Source organism: Rhamphochromis sp. 'chilingali' (assembly GCF_963969265.1).
Source record: "Rhamphochromis sp. 'chilingali' genome assembly, chromosome: 9".
In the NCBI taxonomy this organism is placed as follows: domain Eukaryota; kingdom Metazoa; phylum Chordata; class Actinopteri; order Cichliformes; family Cichlidae; genus Rhamphochromis; species Rhamphochromis sp. 'chilingali'.
In genome coordinates, this window is record NC_137936.1 from 40,735,729 (window position 1) to 40,748,340 (window position 12,612).

A 12,612-nucleotide genomic window follows, 5' to 3' on the forward strand; every position below is an offset into this window, starting at 1 on the left:
TTTTACCTGTGCTGATAAGGGAGGACCAGACAGGCTTTATAAAAGGCCGAAACTCAGCCACCAATGTTAGACGCTTACTGAACGCTATTGTAGCTTTCAAGCAAAAATCTATTGACGGCCTGGTGCTTTCTCTCGATGCGGAGAAAGCATTTGACAGAATTGAGTGGTCTTATTTGTTGTATACTCTAGGCAAATTCGGCTTAGGGGAGAATTTTATAAAATGGGTCAAAGTTATCTACAATAATCCACAGGCAGCAGTCCTGACTAATGGACTTAGGTCTGATTACTTCAACACTCATAGGGGAGTTATGCAGAGCTGCCCCTTATCGCCCCTTCTATTCGCTCTGGCCATAGAGCCTCTTGCTGAGGCCATAAGGGCGACGCCCACAATACGTAGTTTAGAGATTGGACAGCTGTGTCATAAAATAACCTTATACGCGGACGACATCTTGATTCTTTTGACTTACCCTGTAAAATCCGTACCCAGTCTCATTGAGGTGATTGACAGGTTTAGCCGTTTCTCTGGCTATAGAATCAATTTGGCTAAGTCAGAGGCCATGCCTCTCGCTACTCTTTTCACAATGCCGGCTACTGTTCCTTCTTTTCCTTTTAAATGGTCTCCTAATGGATTTGTGTATTTGGGGATCTTTATTACCCCGTCTCTCGACCAATTGTACAAAGCCAACTTCACACCCTTATTTGGCAAACTCAAACAGGACCTAGAGCGGTGGGCGTCACTTTCTGTCTCCTGGCTAGGACGCATTGCCCTGATCAAAATGAATGTGCTGCCCAGGCTATTGTATCCTATCCAAATGATCCCCGTCTTGTTCTCTAAGAGAGTACTGAAGGACATAAATGGTTGGTTTACCTCTTTCATCTGGAACAAGCGCAGACCCAGGCTCAAGATGGCAGTGTTGCATCTGCCAAGCTCCAGGGGCGGCTTGGATCTACCTAATATTAGATTGTATCAGCTTTCTGCCCATTTAAGATTTGTGAGCGACTGGGTTAGGGGTAAAACCTCAATCTGGTCGGATATTGAGACAGCTCTGTCACAATGCAAACTGAGCGATCTATTATTTTGTAATGATTTTAACGGAATTAAGGCCCTTTGTACAAATCCTGTAACAATCAACACCCTAAAAGCGTGGCGAATTGTCCGCCGTCTTGAGGTTCAAGGTTCAAGGTTCTTTATTTGTCACATGCATAGTTATACAAGTATAACACACAGTGAAATGTAGCCTGACACGCTCCTCGACATGTGCAAAAATTGGGGAGGGGGGGGGGTGTAGAGGAAGAACATAAAAAACACCCAGCACGCCCCTGCGGGCGGTTTATCCTTCAAGCTCGGGTCCTCTACCAGAGGCCTGGGAGCTTGAGGGTCCTGCACAGTATCTTAGCTGTTCCCAGGACTGCACTCTTCTGGACAGAGATCTCCGATGTTGTTCCCGGGATCTGCTGGAGCCACTCGCCTAGCTTGGGAGTCACCGCACCTAGTGCTCCGATTACCACGGGGACCACCGTTACCTTCACCCTCCACATCCTCTCGAGCTCTTCTCTGAGCCCTTGGTATTTCTCCAGCTTCTCGTGTTCCTTCTTCCTGATATTGCTATCATTCGGAACCGCTACATCGATCACTACGGCCGTCTTCTTCTGTTTGTCTACCACCACTATGTCCGGTTGGTTAGCCACCACCATTTTGTCCGTCTGTATCTGGAAGTCCCACAGGATCTTAGCTCGGTCATTCTCCACCACCCTTGGGGGCATCTCCCATTTTGACCTCGGGACTTCCAGGTTATACTCGGCACAGATGTTCCTGTACACTATGCCGGCCACTTGGTTATGGCGTTCCATGTATGCCTTGCCTGCTAGCATCTTGCACCCTGCTGTTATGTGCTGGATTGTCTCTGGGGCATCTTTACACAGCCTGCACCTGGGGTCTTGCCTGGTGTGATAGACCCCAGCCTCTATGGATCTTGTGCTCAGAGCTTGTTCTTGTGCTGCCATGATTAGTGCTTCTGTGCTGTCTTTCAGTCCAGCTTTGTCCAGCCACTGGTAGGATTTCTGGATATCAGCCACCTCCTCTATCTGCCGGTGGTACATACCGTGCAGGGGCCTGTCCTTCCATGATGGTTCCTCGTCTCCCTCCTCTTTCTTGGGTTTCTGCTGCCTGAGGTATTCACTGAGCACTCGGTCAGTTGGGGCCATCTTCCCAATGTATTGGGAAGATGGCAAGTAACCCTGGCGGAAGGGGCTACATGAATAGGATGAGGGACCTATGGACATATATATATATATATATTATATATATATATATATATATATTAGGGGTGCAACGATATTCGTATCGATATTGAACCGTTCGATACAGTGCTTTCGGTTCGGTACGCATATGTATCGAACAATACAAAATTTGTAATTTATTTTATCAACTTTCCCTCTGACGATGCTGTCTGTGTTGAGCGCTCAGTGGATCTGCGTTCGACTGCTCCGCCTAGGGTCGACAGTGCAGCCTAGGCGGAGTAGTCGAACGCAGATTCTCTGAGCGCTCAACACAGACAGCATCGTCAGAAGGAAGAGCGCAGGGCAAGCTAGTGAGACAGAAGTTAAGCTCTCCTTACAACATGGACGTTCCCCACTTTCATTCAGATCTGGTGTTTGGAATTATTTTGGTTTCCATGTGACGTATGACCCTGAAGGTAAGCGAGTCATGGACTAAAGTAAAACAGTATGTTGGATGTGCCATGCAATGCTCAATTACATGGGTGGGAACTAGTGTGTTAGCGCAGTTAGCTCGTTAACGTGTTGGCCGTCTAGCCCCATGCACGGGGCGATCGGCGGTAGCTCGTTAACGGAGATTTGCCGTGTTGTGGCGTTAGGGTCATTTCAACGAGATTAACCTGAAAGCACTAGTGGGAACACAACGAATATGACTGCACATTTACGCCGACATCATCCTAGTGCAAAGACAAGTGGAAGCAGAAAAAAAACAAGCACGCATGCTACTAACTTTAGCCGAGTCATTTAGACAGCTGTTAGCACATGATTCTCCTTATATGTTTAATATGCTGCTGAGAATATAGCCCAGAAGAAGCGGATAGTATAGCTTTTATTTTGGAAAGAGACATTTCTCTGTAATAAACTCTCTTTTCCAAAGATGAGTGATTCCTCAATCAGATACAGGGCTCGCAATATCGCTAGCCCGACGTCCCGGGGCTAGCGATTTTTTCAGTCGGGGTACCAAAATCTATCTCTGCCCTGCCCGTCTGGCTTTTGTAGGAAGGAAAAATATATGTCAATGCTTTTGCATTCTTTCGGAAATGTAGCTGGGTAATTATTTCATTGGCATTGGTGAGCCACTGTCAATATGTGACATATTGAAATCGCGTTTGAATTTGCGCTTGTTTTTTTGCTTTCACTTTGCAATTGCGCAAACTGTGTATAGAGAGCGACAGCACTGATCTGTGAGTGATGATAATTTGTGCACCAATTCCTCTGACATCGTCTTATTAATCGTTAGCTTACTATGCAAACATGACAAGTGAAATCTCCCGCAGCAAGCTTAAACATGTGAGAGGTTGATCGCGCAGAGAATCACTGAGCTTATGTGAGTGCGTGTGTAAAAGCAGCAGGATATATATTTGACTACGATGACCTGGATGACTGAGAACCTTCACAGACAGATATATATTTTAGTTCTGCTGAGCCAAATAAGACAGGTCAGGGTGAAGAAGTGACAGCCAAAGAAAAGCTTACCACAAAACGGAGAAGTTATGACAAATCAGACTATAAGGCAAAAAGAAAGTGCAGCTTTATGGTTTCATGGACAAAAGAATTTCTGTGGCTGCAATATGACGAGCTAAATAACCAGGGCTGCACATAAGTGGGGCAAAAAAGTATTTAGTCAGCCACCGATTGTGCAAGTTCCCCCACCTAAAATGATGACAGAGGTCAGTAATTTGCACCAGAGGTACACTTCAACTGTGAGAGACAGAATGTGAAAAAAAAAAATCCATGAATTCACATGGTAGGATCTGTAAAGAATTAATTCGTAAATCAGGGTGGAAAATAAGTATTTGGTCACCTCAAACAAGGAAAATCTCTGGCTCTCACAGACCTGTAACGTCTTCTGTAAGAAACTTTTCTGTCCCCCACTCGTTACCTGTATGAATGGCACCTGTTTGAACTCATCATCTGTATAAAAGACACCTGTCCACAGCCTCAAACAGTCAGACTCCAAACTCCGCCATGGCCAAGACCAAAGAGCTTTCGAAGGACACCAGGAAAAGTATTGTAGACCTGCACCAGACTGGGAAGAGTGAATCTACAATAGGCAAGCATCTTGGTGTGAAAAAATCAACTGTGGGAGCAATCATCAGAAAATGGAAGACATACAAGACCACTGATAATCTCCCTCGATCTGGGGCTCCACGCAAGATCTCATCCCGTGGGGTCAAAATGATCATGAGAACGGTGAGCAAAGATCCCAGAACCACACGGGGGGACCTGGTGAATGACCTGCAGAGAGCTGGGACCAAAGTAACAAAGGTCACCATCAGTAACACACTACAACGGCAGGGAATCAAATCCCGCAGTGCCAGACGTGTTCCGCTGCTGAAGCCAGTGCATGTCCAGGTAGTGGGTGGGGGGCTCCCCACAATGAGGGAGAGAGGCAATGGGCAGGGGCACCACCAATCCCATGAGGCACTGGCTGGTTAGGGTGTGGGGAAAGAGCAGGGTTAGGGTTAGGGGAGATCAAAATTGGGAGCACGGACCCCGAAGGGGGCCGGGCTCCAATGCACAGACCGTACCTGTTCCCATCTCGGGTGTCCAGGATTACCCCAACCTCACTCAAAGGAGCTGTAAGGTGGGATCCCGTGGATGGGGTTAGGGTGTGGAAAAGGAAACAGGGTCCCAGCAATTGCTGGTCCCCTGTTGGTGCACTCTCACTCGACTGGAGTGGGCATTGATGCCCCCTGATCAAAAAATTACCCATCTTGGGTTATAGTTGCTAGCTGTTTGTGATTGAGCCCGTCGCGACGTTTCGGCGTTGTTTCGCCTTCATCAGGCTGGGCTCAATGATGTAGGGACTGTCTTGTCCTCTATTTATATGTTTCCCTTAACTTAGGTTTTCTTTGTGACTTTCTTGTCTTCTATTTCTCTGTTTCTTCTTACTTAGGTTTTTTTCTGCATTTTCTTAGCTTTTTCTGTGCTTTTTTCTGTTTTTCTCAACCCTGCTTGGGGAGTTCTATTTTCCTGTTTGTCTCAACCCTACTTGGGGAGCTTTTCTTTCATGTGCTTTCTTCTTAGCTTTCTCTGTACTTTTTTCTTAGTTTTTCTCTATTTTTCTTCTCTGTGTACCCTTTGTGACTCTCTTGTCATCTATTTCCATTTTTCCTTTTTATTCTCTTGTTTTTATTCATGGCACCCCCTATTCCTTAGTCCACTCTTTCTTTCATCTTTATATTTCTGGCACCCCCATCTTTAGTAACCACTCTATTTAGGCTTCTTTTTCTGTTTTTCTGTTTTTCCATTTTTTAGGCTTTTTTTCTGTTTTTCTGGGGGGTGGGGGGGAGGGAGGGGGGATAGGTTAGGATTAGGGTAGGAGATATGGGCAGGGGCATCACCCACTCCACCGGGACCTGGCTGGTTAGGGTGTGGAAAAGGAAACAGGGTCCCAGCAATTGCTGGTCCCCTGTTGGTGCACTCTCACTCGACTGGAGTGGGCATTGATGCCCCCTGATCAAAAAATTACCCATCTTGGGTTATAGTTGCTAGCTGTTTGTGATTGAGCCCGTCGCGACGTTTCGGCGTTGTTTCGCCTTCATCAGGCTGGGCTCAATGATGTAGGGACTGTCTTGTCCTCTATTTATATGTTTCCCTTAACTTAGGTTTTCTTTGTGACTTTCTTGTCTTCTATTTCTCTGTTTCTTCTTACTTAGGTTTTTTTCTGCATTTTCTTAGCTTTTTCTGTGCTTTTTTCTGTTTTTCTCAACCCTGCTTGGGGAGTTCTATTTTCCTGTTTGTCTCAACCCTACTTGGGGAGCTTTTCTTTCATGTGCTTTCTTCTTAGCTTTCTCTGTACTTTTTTCTTAGTTTTTCTCTATTTTTCTTCTCTGTGTACCCTTTGTGACTCTCTTGTCATCTATTTCCATTTTTCCTTTTTATTCTCTTGTTTTTATTCATGGCACCCCCTATTCCTTAGTCCACTCTTTCTTTCATCTTTATATTTCTGGCACCCCCATCTTTAGTAACCACTCTATTTAGGCTTCTTTTTCTGTTTTTCTGTTTTTCCATTTTTTAGGCTTTTTTTCTGTTTTTCTGGGGGGTGGGGGGGAGGGAGGGGGGATAGGTTAGGGGAAATCAAAGTTGGGGGCACGGTCCCCGAAGGGGGCCGTGCTCCAATGCACAGACCATACCTGCTCCCATCTCAGGCGCCCAGGACCCCCCCAGTGGAATTCCAAATGGAATGTAATAGATGCAGTTAGAGAGGTGGGGGGAGGAGGGGTGTGGAGGTTAGGCTTAGGGTCCACTCAAGGGGTGGGGGATGACCAACTCTCGTGTCTAATCAGAGTGGCAAGTGGTTAGGTTTAGGGCAGGAGGTCAAATTATTATAGAGGTCACTGAGGTTAGGGTCAGGGTCAGTTTCAGGGCCAGGATGTTCCCCTGTGAGACATGAAAGAAGCCGAGGTCCCAAGTACAGTGACAAAATATCCATAAATTCACACATAACAAAATTGAAATATTAACTATATACATGGTGTTGGATTAATACCTCCTAAAACCCTTTTCATTGAGGCCATGTGGATAAACTGTATTCAGTTTAGCAATCCACATCCTCTCAGCTCTCCATCTCTGTTGTGTTGCCCACCTCGAATTGATCTGAATGACCGTCGCTGTGACAGAATCCCAGCCATGCAATAAAAAATGTTTGACCAGGTGGGTGTGAATGTTCTTTTTTCGTGTGATATTGTACCTGTGTTGAGTGAATCTGGTGAGCAGTGTGTTACCTGTTTCTCCCACATACTGGATCCCACATCTCCTACACGTAATCAAATATACACAATTTTTTGACCTGGGTGTCCCTTTGCACAAAGACAGAAAAACCTGGCCATTGGAGTGGCTGCGGACCAATCTGTGATGTTGGAAAAATTGTCCTTGATGTCTCTGTCTAGGCACAGAGAGAGGTGTGATTTGGGCTCTAATGAGGAGATCACCCAGATTTTTATGCCTCCTGAAGGCAGCAATCACTCTGTGAGTATGGAGTGTCTGGACATCCTGAGACAGGTTCTGAAAATTGTTCTTAATAGCCCTGACCAATTTGCAGGTGCAAGGGGCATAAGTGATGACCACTGGAAGTAAAGGGGAAACATCAATTGGCTTTGTCAGCAGAAATGATTTGAAGCACCTCCTTAGGAAAGACCACTGGTACCCTCTAGTGGAGAGAGCAGAGAATAGGATTTTGACAGCAGTTCCAAAATCAGATTTTTGTGTGCAGATTCTGTGGAATCTAAGCAGTTGGGATTTGACAATTCCTGCAAATGTGTGTTTGGGATGAAAGCTTGTTTTAAATAATAGGGCGTGAGTGTCTGTGGGTTTAAAGAATACCTTTATGTCCAATTTGTGGTCATTTATGAAGTTTGTGCCCTTAAAGGTGGTTGTGTCAAGGAAATCAATAGAGGTCTTACTGATGGTTGATTTAAGCTTAATAGAAGCATTGTGGTCATTTAAAATTTTAAGAAACATCTCAAAGTCCTGCTCAGTATGTTGCCAGACACCCCATATGTCGTCCAAAAAACGATAATAATGCAGTGGCTTCTTTATGCATTTATCTAATGCAGCAGTTTCCCACTCTGCCATGAAGATGTTTGCATATGCTGGGGCAAACTTTTTCCCCATAGCCGTCCCCTTGATTTGTAAATAGAAGTCACCATTGAATTCAAAATCGTTCCTTGTGAGGTTTATTTCTAAAAGTTGTAGTAATTCTTTTTCAGGCCTTTTCTTATCCGGGTATCTTTGAAAGACTCTCTTAATGGAGTCAATGCCTTCACCAATGTCAATGTTTGTGTAAAGGCTGTCAATGTCTATGGAAAACAGAAAAGCATCAATGGGGACTTCTATTTGCTTCACTTTATCCACAAAATCATATGTATCTTTAATATAGCTTGCATGTTTTGTGGATAAAGGAGTCAGGAAATAGTCCAGGTATTCAGCTGTATAATACGTCTCACTATCACAGTCTGAAACGATTGGTCGCCCTGGGGGCACCTGAAAGGGGACACTCCATTTCGCCGGATCCTTGTGGATCTTAGGCAGCATGTAAAAAAGTCTTCCTCTTGGCTCAGCGGAGCCCAGTAAATAGTTCTTTTGTTTTAGGTTTATAAATTTCTTTTGGTTCAAATTATTAATAATCTTTTCCACTAGTGGTACTGTTTCGTGGTAAATGGGTTTTTTTAGTTTCAAATAATATTTTTTGTCGTTCAATTGTCTGTAGCCTTCCTCCAAATACTGTTCTCTATCCAAAATTACGACTGCGCTTCCTTTGTCTGCTGGTTTAATGATAATTTGTTTGTTTCCTTTCAATTCTGTTAGGGCCTTTATTTCTTCTACTGTCAAATTGGACTTAAGTCGTCCTACATTAAAGTGGTTTTGAAAATATTCATTATCTGTTTTGATCAAATTAAGAATTTGGGATGGAAGCTGAGCATTGGGTGGTGACCAGTATGATTTTGGAGTGAAGGGCTGAGATCGAGACTCATTTTTATCTCCATAAAAGGCAGCCAATTTGATCCTCCTATGGTACTGCTGAATGTCATATTTACACTGTAATTTTAGATTTTTGTTATAGCCTTTTGTGGGGATAAAAGTCAGGCCTCTATTCAATAGGGTCCGCTGAGCAATGGAAGGACGGAATTTTTTGGACAAGTTCATAACACCATTTACAACATGTAAATCACTTGACCCCTCCCGTCTCAGGCTTGTGGGGATTCCCCATTTACATACTTCTCCCAGTGCTGAAGCATTGCCTCTGCAGTTTCATGCGACCAGTGAACATCATCATCTTCTGTGGAGAAGCTGTCTGGGGTGAGGGCTGGAATGTGTTCTTTTAAACCTGTAATAAAGGTGTTCATATGCAGCAAAGTGTCCTGTTCGATCTGAGGGAGAGCAGAAGAAAAGTTAACCTCAGGCACATAAATGTCTGCCTCAGGGAATTTCTCCCGGGCTGCCTTTAGGACTCTCTTTAGTTCTAGAACAGGCACATTTTTGTCTCTCTGGGACCTGTTATTAATGCCAAAGGACAGGATCAGATGTGTCACCGTAGTGTCAATAGTGGCCTTCTGTAGGATGAACTCTGCATGCCACCATTTGGCACCCGGGAAACTGTCAATCTGAAGGCTGTCGGCTGCAAAGGGAGGCAATTTGCTAACATTGGAATCGCCGACGATGAGCCAGGGGTCCCTGACGTGTAGATGCCAGTCTGTCAGTTTCCTGTATGTGTTGGGATGTCTGGTCGGGGTCCGCACCTGCTGTCCCGGTGAGGTTGGTGAAGAAGGAAGAGATGGTGGAGGAGATGGTGATCCTTCCGCTGGCTGAATCTGGAGCCGAGTTTGCACACAGGAGCTGAGTCTGTCTAAACCGCTGCGAGGTGGGCCCTGGTGAGAAGCTATTTGTGGTTTCAACACCTTCACAGGGCCAATGCGTCTTGCCTTAACGGGGGTGGATTCCCCCTGTGTGAGGTCCAGCACCTCAGCGTGTGACACCTGATCAGGTTGTGGCGTTTGGGTAGAGGGGGAAAGTGGTCGTTCCTGGCATGTTGTCTCTTGGAGCGAGGCAAAGAGTCTGCACACTCTCTGGTCTTTCGGAGTCTCCAGATTTGGCTCCGTTAGTTGTAAAGGCTCCAGAGGAGGGGAAGGTGTCGGTTCCCTCTCTGGCTGCTGCTCCGTCTCACCGAAGGGCGACCAGTCCCCCGCGACGTGGTCCGTCATCGTTGCCGTTGTTGTTTTGGAAGTTCTGCATGGTCCAGGCGGGGCGTGCACCTGTGCAGAAACAGTCACCATCCGACCAGCGCCGGTCTGTATCGGGGCGGGTTGTGTGTTACTAGCATTAGGCTGCGTTACCTCGCTAAGGAGTTCAATATTGTCCTGCTGCAGTCTCATCACACAACCTCTTGGCCCCCGTGTAGTTGTCGTGGTGGTGTCCTCCTCATCTGTAGCAGTGGTAGGTCCCAGGTCACTCCACTTGGCTACGATCTCAGCTCTGGCCTGTTCCAGAGAGTCTGGTAGGAGGCGGCGGCCCAGGTTCCTCCTAGCCCAGGAGGCGGCTATTTGGAATGGGCCCTCCCAATCCTGTTTGGAAAACTCAGAGAGACATTTGATCTCCTCCTCAACACTCTGAGTATAATGTTGCCGGAGAATCATCATGGTTGTGCTGGCCCAATTTTTCGCGTTCTCCTCAATCCTGGTCTGTGTTTTTTTCGTGGGGACTGCTGGCTTAATGACAGTCTTTAAATTGTGTGCTATTTTATTTAGCGAAGGGGGATAATTGTCACTAGTCACATTCTTTAAGTGATGTACGGCTTTAATCAGTCTGTGAATGACGCGGACTTTCGCAGAAAAGTCTGGATCCTCCGACGGTATTTTATGAACAGGAGGACCAGCTCGTTCAATTCGAGTGTTTCTCACATACCGGTTGTCCTGAGCTGGTCTCCGTTCAAAGCGTCGGTCCCGTCCGGTCCGATTCCCTGGTCCGGTTGCAAAGCGACCTGTCGTCTGCTGTCGTCCCCTCTGATGTCGCTGTGGCGCGTGGAAAAAATCTGGATCATCACTGCGGTGCTCCTCTCTCACGGCAGCTGCATGAATCCTCCGAGTCTCTCGAGATGGGTAACTGGTGTGTCGGGGCGGTCTGCGTGCGTTCTCCACGGCTGTCCAGCCGCGCTCTCCTCCCCGACTCCTCTGTTCGGCTGCATAACGGTCCGTCGCGGGCCGTTCTCTCTCCCATCTCCGTTGTGGTGCGCGGAAGAAGTGTCGCTCACCGCTGCGGTGTTCTCCCCTTACGACCGCCGCGTAGGTTCTCCGAGCCTCCCGAGATGGATAACTGCTGTGTCGGGGCGGTCTGCGTGTGTCCTCCACGGCTGTCCAGCCGCGCTCTCCTCTCCGGCTCCCCCGTTCGGCTGCATAGCGGTCTGTCGCGGGCCGTTCTCTCTCCCATCTCCGCGGTGGTGCGTGGAGGAAGTGTCGCTCACCGCTGCGGTGTTCTCCTCTCACGGCGGCCGCGTAGGTCATCCGACCTGTACGAGATGGATAACTGCTGCGGCGGGGGGACCTGCGTACGTACCCCTCAGCTGCCCAGCCGCGATCTCTTCTCCGGTCTCTGCGCCGCCGAACAACGGTCCACTGGTCATCCGTTGTGAATGTGGGCATGGTTGTGTCTCCACTGATGGCTTTAGCTAAAACCTCTCGACTCCACCGGTCGTGTGGGTAATGCTAGGCGGTGTTGTGCCCACGGATGACTCGTGCTACCGACTTTATGATAAATGAGCGTTTATTTATTGCTCAAATGGAATTAAACATAAACTGTAAAAAAATATATACAAAAGATATATATACAAGAATAATAATACAAGCCAAGGTCGCGACGTTTCGGTTTGTGATAAACCTTCTTCAGGCTGGCTTGCTCAGAAACAGAGAATAGTGTAAAAACACATGGATATAGTCTATTTCGCAGGTGTATATACTGCGCAAGTCCATTTTTAAATCTTGCGGGTCTCAACAACCAATGAGAGGAGGTCATGCTCCGTACGTCAGAGGTCCCTTTGAAAAAGTCCGAGTTGATTGGTTCTTCGTCCGTGTGTTGCGTTCAGGGACATTTGTGAAGTACAATGATTAGTCAATCGAGATATATACAGTTTTCAAAACAAGTTACTCTACATGTGAGAGTTAGAGGGATACCATCACAAACATTATAGTGTTGATGATATGAACAGGTCCAAATATATACATACAAAATGACCTTAACTTATGAACAGAAACATATAACGTTTTCATAATAAATCCACCTCCATATGAGGGTCAAAGAAAAAATACCATAAATGGAATCAACAGAGCATCACAGTGAGGGGCCCCAGAATAACCCAAGCGGGTAGTCAGGCGGCACAGGCCGGTTAGGGGAAATCAAAGTTGGGGGCACGGTCCCCGAAGGGGGCCGTGCTCCAATGCACAGACCATACCTGCTCCCATCTCAGGCGCCCAGGACCCCCCCAGTGGAATTCCAAATGGAATGTAATAGATGCAGTTAGAGAGGTGGGGGGAGGAGGGGTGTGGAGGTTAGGCTTAGGGTCCACTCAAGGGGGTTAGGGTTTGGGGAAAGAAAGGGGTCCCAGGCAGAAGTCTGGGTCCCCTGATGCACGCTCACTCGACTGGGGTAGGCACTGATGCCCCCGGATCAAAAAATTGCCCATCATTGGGTAGTAGTGGCCATTAGTTGTTCTATTGAGCCCGTCGCGACGTTTCGGCGTTACTTCGCCTTCATCAGGCTGGGCTCAATGAGGGTAGGGACTGGTTTGTCCTCTATTTATACTTTTTCTTTTCTTAGCTTTTCTTTCTGACTTTTTTGTCT